The sequence below is a fragment of the Hakea prostrata genome, chromosome 10 (genome assembly GCF_041222555.1).
Source record: "Hakea prostrata isolate BN-2017 chromosome 10, UWA_Hpros_2, whole genome shotgun sequence".
In the NCBI taxonomy this organism is placed as follows: Eukaryota; Viridiplantae; Streptophyta; class Magnoliopsida; order Proteales; family Proteaceae; genus Hakea; species Hakea prostrata.
This window is the reverse complement of record NC_142609.1, coordinates 23,020,035-23,027,216: the sequence shown is the minus strand read 5'-3', so window position 1 is coordinate 23,027,216 and position 7,182 is coordinate 23,020,035. Positions and strand designations below refer to the sequence as shown.

The 7,182-nt window shown below is 41.9% G+C and overlaps 1 pseudogene; it reads left to right on the top strand.

Annotated features, from left to right (window-relative positions):
- Positions 1 to 2,507: 2,507 nt before the first annotated feature.
- Positions 2,508 to 5,218, top strand: LOC149002309 (pentatricopeptide repeat-containing protein At4g32430, mitochondrial pseudogene; annotated as a pseudogene).
- The last annotated feature ends 1,964 nt before the right edge of the window (positions 5,219 to 7,182 follow it).

The following is a 7,182-nucleotide window of genomic DNA, read 5'->3' as shown; positions in this document are numbered from 1 at the left end:
ATCTGCCTTTAAATGTCTACAATCATTGGTATAATGACCGTAATCTTTGTGGAAACGGCAATACTTTTCTCGATCCTGCTCCCCTGGTTTTGAAGGAAGCTTCGGAGGCCACTTCAAGATGTTCTGCTTCTTGATAATGTTCAGAATATCAGTCCGATGAGTATTTAATGGAGTATACTCACTTTTGTTGGGAGATCTCTGCCGCCACGCCTGATGAGGCTTTCCAACTCAATCTCGAATATTCTGCTTTGGCTTCTGCTTATTCTCAGGAGCCTTTTGCTCCTATGCGGAGGCTTTATTGTCCCCCTAGCGGGCATCTAAGATTTCCATGACTTCGGCCTGTTTTTGACATCTATGTACTAACTCGGCATTAGTTGTGGGCATATCTTGAAGTAATAACTCCAAGAGTCTTCGATTAGTGAGACCAATGAACAAAGTAGTTTTAGGTACTTGCTCATCTAGATTCTCTATCTCCATTGTAACCCCGTTGAATCTTTTCAGGCATTCCCGAATCGATTCACTCTTCCCTTATCTTACAGTGAACAAGGTTTCCTCGGTCTTCTTGATTTGGATTCCACTTTGAAATCGCCCTATAAATCTGCATGCCTACTTGTCGAAATTCACGATCCTTCCCGATGGGAGGTTCGAGAACCATTTCTGTGCTGCTCTAGTTAAAGACGAACCAAAGACCCCTGAAGAGAATTTCATCGGGAATTCATTCCGCAACCGCCATAGTTTGCTGATAATAACTGATGTGGGCCGTGGGATCTCCAGAGCCATCGAATGTAGAAAAAGTTGGCAGACGGAAATTGTGAGGAAACTGGTATCCGGCAATGAGCTCGGCAAACGGAGTATTTCGAATAACTGAATAGATATCATCAGTTATCCTACCTCTTGCCAATTACCCGGAGCTTCGATTGATATTAGCCAATTCCTGACCAATATGTTTCGATCGATCTTCAAAACAACACGATCACGACCTTGAACAATGCAATCATTATCACGAACAACACGATCATCACGAACAACACGTCTAATAGTTGGTGAGTGAGTTCTTACTCCTATAACCAACCTTGTATTTGAATCAGTAGTACTCCCTTGTGGTTCGTCGAACCGATCATCATGCCTAGGGAGATTTTTAGTTCTCGTAAGTATTCGGTCGCCTTCACGGAAGTTTTGACCGACATTTTGTTCGTCAATCGGTCTCCGATCCCACCCGTGATGCGCGCCTTCTGCATCATGACGATCGGGCTCTGGTGGTACCACCACGACGTTAGCGCACGGAGTGCCTAACTTACATCTAGCATCTCGAGTTTCGGTTGATCCGGTTGATCTTGGAGTGAATCCCGGAGGATTATTACCTCTTTGACCACCATCTACTTTGAGCGGTCGACTTCCCCGAGGAATATTTGGATTGTTTACTCCGGGAATTTGGACTCTAGCATCTCACCGTGCAGAACAACTCACAATTGTTGCTGCGCCTGATCTAGTCACCATAGCTTTTCGAACGTTTCCCACGACCGGCGCCAAATGATGCGTCCAAAATCCGCTCAGCCCTTAGATCTCTTGAGAATGACCGCAAAACAAAGCGTTAGATGTGGCCCGACCACGGTTGTGCGGGAGTACACCTCCGAAGGCTAAGTCAGTTGATGAACTTAATCACAAACGGCTCTACTAGAACGCAGAGCTAAGGAATGAATAACTGAAATACGATTCAGATAGTAAGCATCTGAGTGTTTTCGTCCGTCCTCACGTTGTGAATAGGTGATGTCTTATATAGAGTGTACCTTCGAATCTTCTTCGTTGAATGTATTTGAGCCTTCTTCGGATAATCATTGGATCTTAACAGATAGATCTGTTGAGTGATAGACTTCTACTAGTTTGGACTAGTAGAGGACTTCTAGGATAACCCGACTGTTATTTGGTGGTTATCCATATGATAGCGATGATTGACATCCACCGAACTCTGCTAGCCGTCATTAGGTTAATTAACCCGCTTCAAAAGTATTGGATTAGGGCGTGCTTGTGGCTGATTTAGTTTCTTCCTCAGCAAGCTATCTCTTGAACACGGCTCGCTCGGAAACGAGTCGATTCCCTTGGTCTCAACCGGAGTGAAGGGTCGAACTAAGAATGAATCAAGTTCGATCATATTTTCTCCGAATCACAAAGAAGCATACGTAAATCTAAGAAAGGGCAAAATTGACATTACACATATAAAATTAACATCATTAGAATTAAGGGTATTACCAATTTCATAAAGAGTAGGTTCTGATTAGTAATTAAGTTATAGTATAGGGACCCAAGAGCTAAATATCGGTAGTATAAACTATAAAGCATCAACAAACTTCGAACTACTTGATTTCCCTCTCTTATTAGCCCCCTCCCCAACACACACCCCAAAAAAAAAAAAAATAAATAAAATAAAATAAACAAATTAAATCAAATCAAATCTCAAATAGATGCTCAACTGGAAAAGAAAAAGAAGAAGACCAGATTGATGACAGCCATTGGACTGGAGAGCTGATCAAAGCCAGAACAGCACCACTGTTCGCATCAGAGAACCTTGTAACTGTAAAGATGGAGACGAAATTGAACACAGGAACACCCAGACTTCTACTATTGTTCTTAGTGTTTCATTGATCACCATGAAATAGCTATCGTGCCCTTTGGTGAGAAAAAATTGACGGGACGGCCTTCAGTTATGCTTCTTGTAAGTATATGATGGAATTCATGGCCTTGTCCTTTAATTCCTGCAAATTTCTTCCCGACTTTTGAATCCCATTTACGCGCTTACCACCCTGAAAATTGTGTTGGCAGAACACAACTGTCTCGTTAGTATTTAATCTGCAGATTTCTTCTCATGCAAGCTTCGGGCCTTCATTGGCCTCTCTCTCATGTTTACTCGCCAACAATATTTCAAAAGCATTATTGCAATTGCCAAGCAACAGTCTATGAATTCGAAAACCCATCGTAACTATCAAGATGCGCACCACTTGTTCGACCGAAGCCCACATCCAAAAGTGGGCTTTAACAACCATCCCATGCTTGCATGCCTCAGCAGAAACCGTCCTTTTGAAGCTCTCAAATTGTTCAGAGAACAGTTGCAATTGGGCATTATTGGCACCATTAATGAGGTCAACGTGGCTATTGCTCTCAAGGCTTGTCGTGGGGACACTAAATCTGGCTTCCAGATCCATGGTTACGCGATTTCTTCTGGGCTGGATTCGTTCCTGACTGTCTCAAATTCTTTGATGAACATGTACTGCAAATCTGGACAATTTGATCAAGCATTTCTTATCTTTGAGAACTTGCATGATGCTGACATTGTTTCTTGGAATACCATCCTCTCCGGTTTTCATCAGAGCGAAGATGCTATTAAATTTGCTCTTAAAATGCATCTAAGTGGGGTCTTCTTTGATGCTGTGACTTATACCACCCTTTTAGCCTTTTGTTCAAACATTCAAGAGTTCCATCTGGGATCTCAACTTCATTCTCAGATTTTAATATTCGGTTTTGGCTCCGAAATTTTCATAGGAAATGCACTTATAACTATGTATTCAAGGTGGGGTCATCTAGACGAAGCTAAGAGAATGTTTGATGAAATGCCTAACAGAGACTTAGTTTCTTGGAATGCTTTACTCTCCGGTTATACCCAGGAAGGTAACTATGGAGTAGAAGCGATCGGTGTCTTCGCTAAAATGGTGAAAGAAGGGATGGAGCTCGACCATGTTTCATTTGCTAGTGTTGTTTCAGCATGCAGCCATGAAAGAAGCTTAGAGCTTGGACAACAGATACACGGTTTGATTATAAGAACTGGATATGGAACTGAAGTTTCAATTTGTAATGTTCTGATCTCTATGTATGCAAAATGTGAGCTACTTGAGCATGCAAAAATGGTCTTTGAGGGGATGATCGATAGAAATGTGGTTTCTTGGACAACTTCCATTTCTATAAATGAAGAGGATGCTTTCTCGCTGTTTAAGAAGATGAGAGAAGATGAAGTCTATCCAAATGATGTCACATTCGTTGGTTTAATAAATGTTGTGTCAAAAAATAACTTGACGACAGAAGGCAAAATGATACATGGTTTCTGTATAAAAACAGGTTTTTTGTCAGAGTTGAATGTTTCTAACAGCTTCATTACCATGTACTCTAAGTTTGAATCGATGGAGGAGTCCACGAGGGTATTTGATGAGCAGAGTTACAGAGAGATTATATCATGGAATGCCTTGATTTCTGGGTATGCACAGAACAGGATGTATCTTGGGGCTTTCCAGGCATTCGTCTTGGCGATTCAGGAGTCTCATCCAAATGAGTTCACTTTTGGCAGTGTGCTGAGTGCAATTGGAGCTGCTGAACCATTGACTCTGAGACATGGGCAACGGTGCCACTCTACCATCATCAAGCTTGGGTTGAAAGCAGATCCAATTGTGTCTGGTGCCCTTCTTGATATGTATGCAAAGTGTGGGAGCATCGAAGAGTCTCAGTGGGTGTTCAATGAAGCACCAGAGAGGAGCAAAATTGGTTGGACAGCCATCATCTCAGCCCATGCTCGTCATGGTGATTATAGATCTGTTATGAATTTATTTGAGGAGATGGAGAAGAAAAGAATAACTCCGGACTCAGTCACTTTCCTTGCTGTGCTAACAGCATGCAGTCGAAGCGGAATGGTTGAAACAGGCTGCCAGGTATTTCAGTCAATGATCAATGACCACTTTATAGAGCCATCCCCAGAACATTATTCATGTGTGGTGGATATGCTGGGGAGGGCAGGACGGCTGGAGGAGGCAGAGGAGTTTGTTAATCAAATGCCAATAACACCCGGTATATCTGTGTGGCAGAGCTTGCTTGGGGCTTGTAGGATACACGGGAATGTAAAGATGGCTAAGAGGGCAGCAGAGGCTTTGCTGGAGATTGAACCTATGGAGTCTGGTTCATATGTGTTGATCTGCAATTTGTATGCTGAAAAGGGGGACTGGGACAAGGTGGCAGAGATAAGAAAGGGGATGAGACAGAGAAGAGTGAAGAAGGAAGTTGGGTTTAGTTGGGTGGATCTGGGTGATGGTTCCATGTGTATGCATGGTTTCTCCTCTAATGACAAGTCTCATCACCAAGTTGAGGAAATATATAAAATGGTAGAATGTATAGGTTTAGAAATGAGGATATTGAAGAGAGAGGCTGAAAGAACCTGAAAGATCACTAAGAAAGGAGAATTGTTGATCCCCTAAAATTTAATGTTTTTTTTTTTTTTGGCATAATCATTCTTCAAATGCTTTCCTGTTTTGTTCACTGATGACTGGGGAGTTCTGATTCAAGTTGCTTCATCTTTAAATGCTGTGAACTTTGAAGCAGCTCCTCAGCAATTTTGCTTCAGTGGAGCGTCATTAATGCGCTCCACGGTGGAGCCCGCCGTCCGATTAGATCGGACGGCTGGATTCATCCTTCCATTAAAATATTCAAAACCCACATTTTTTTCTTTGTTTTTTGCTAACGGTTCGGTTCAACGAACGACCCAGCGGTCCGAGTTGGGCGGTTCGAATGAATGTATAAGCAAAGTATTAGTATTACATACCAATTAGTTAATACTTTTTAAAAACACAACATACATAATACACGTATATACGAATTCAAAAACCAGTGGTTTGAGTTTAGATTTTCAAAATATTTTGAAAAACACAAAATCCAATCTGGAACCGCCCAACCCTCATTTCGTTATTTCGACTCTGATGCATCTGGAGAAGAAGGAGGAGGAGGAGCCAAGAGGTTGAAGAAGCTGTTGGTGCAAGAAACGGTTAGAACAGTTCTTTGATTTTAGGGTTCCTGCTTCTCAAGCTTGAGTTTATGACGGAGAAACATTAGGGGCCTCCCACCCAAACCCCTTTCCTTGACTGTTCAAAGGTGCGAGAATTATCGGATCTTTAGTTTCGAGCTCGATGCCATCGTTACTCGGTCTTGTCTTGCCGCAGTCTCTCGGCTTGTGCTTCTCTAGAATTCCTTCTCTTTCTCCTTCGATCTAACCATGGATCATCTCTCGAAGACGAGAAGAAGGTAGGCAAATTAATGTCTCTAAGGAGGGTTTTTCGTCATCGGAAGGGTCTCAGGAGTTCCTCCGAGGATCTCAAAACCCTAAAAGCTGAAGGGATCAAATCGGGTGAACAATCGCAACAGCTCGAAGATGGCGATTGTGAAGCTAAGGAAGGAACCGAAGTGGTTCCGGATGGGGATTGCTGGTCCAAAATGCTTCCCGAGCTTCTTGGAGATATCATCCAGCAAGTCGAGGCGAGCGAGGATCGGTGGCTGTCGGAAAAAGCATTGTTCTCGTGCTTGTGTATGCAAGAAGTGGAGAGATGTCACCAAAAGCATCGTTAGATCTCCTCTTCATTGTGGGAAAATCACTTTCCCTTTTTCTCTAAAACAGGTTTTGCCTTTTTCTTCTTTTCTTTCGTCATTCATACCTGTAATGACCTCAATTACTTGCCTTGCCCCATATTAGAATTCAAGTTTTCATGGATGATGCTGGTAATGGATTGGGAACGTTTGCGAGAAAAACAGAGGCTAGAATGCTGATACCGGCTTGTCTGTTCCCTCTTTTTCCCTTCCTCTTTTCATGTATTCTTGTTCTTGATGGACAAGAATGCAGCAGATCTGAGCTAATATTTGCTTTGAAGTTCGCTCTGTCTTTGAGGTACTTTTTGTAAAGTTTATTGCCCTTGGTTTTGTTCGGAAAATGTGATCGGTTTTCATCGGTTTTCTCTCTGTGTGCGCCTGCTCCTTTGCTTGACATTTGTTACGACTCGAGAGATTTGTGAAGCTTTGAAAAGATTGCTGGCTCTAATTGTCAAAGCTGATTCCGGGTGGTCTTCACTCTTGAGCAGCAGATATACACCCGAGATTGTTAAATCCAAAATCTGCCTCTCGAGACTCCCTCCTCGTGCGTCCCGGTAATTCCATTTATAATTTTATAGTTTGTCTATGTGTTCTTTTATTGTAAATAAAATGATAAAATTCTTAATATAATTATACAATATTTCATTATGTATCTTCTTCTTGATTATATTTTTTGGTTTTGGAGATCCGACCAAAAATGTTATTGAATTTCAATTTTTAATTCTCATGTGAAATGTATAGTTATTGAAACTTCATGACTTAAATCTCGTCTTTGTGAGCTTTTTTGTTTAGGGA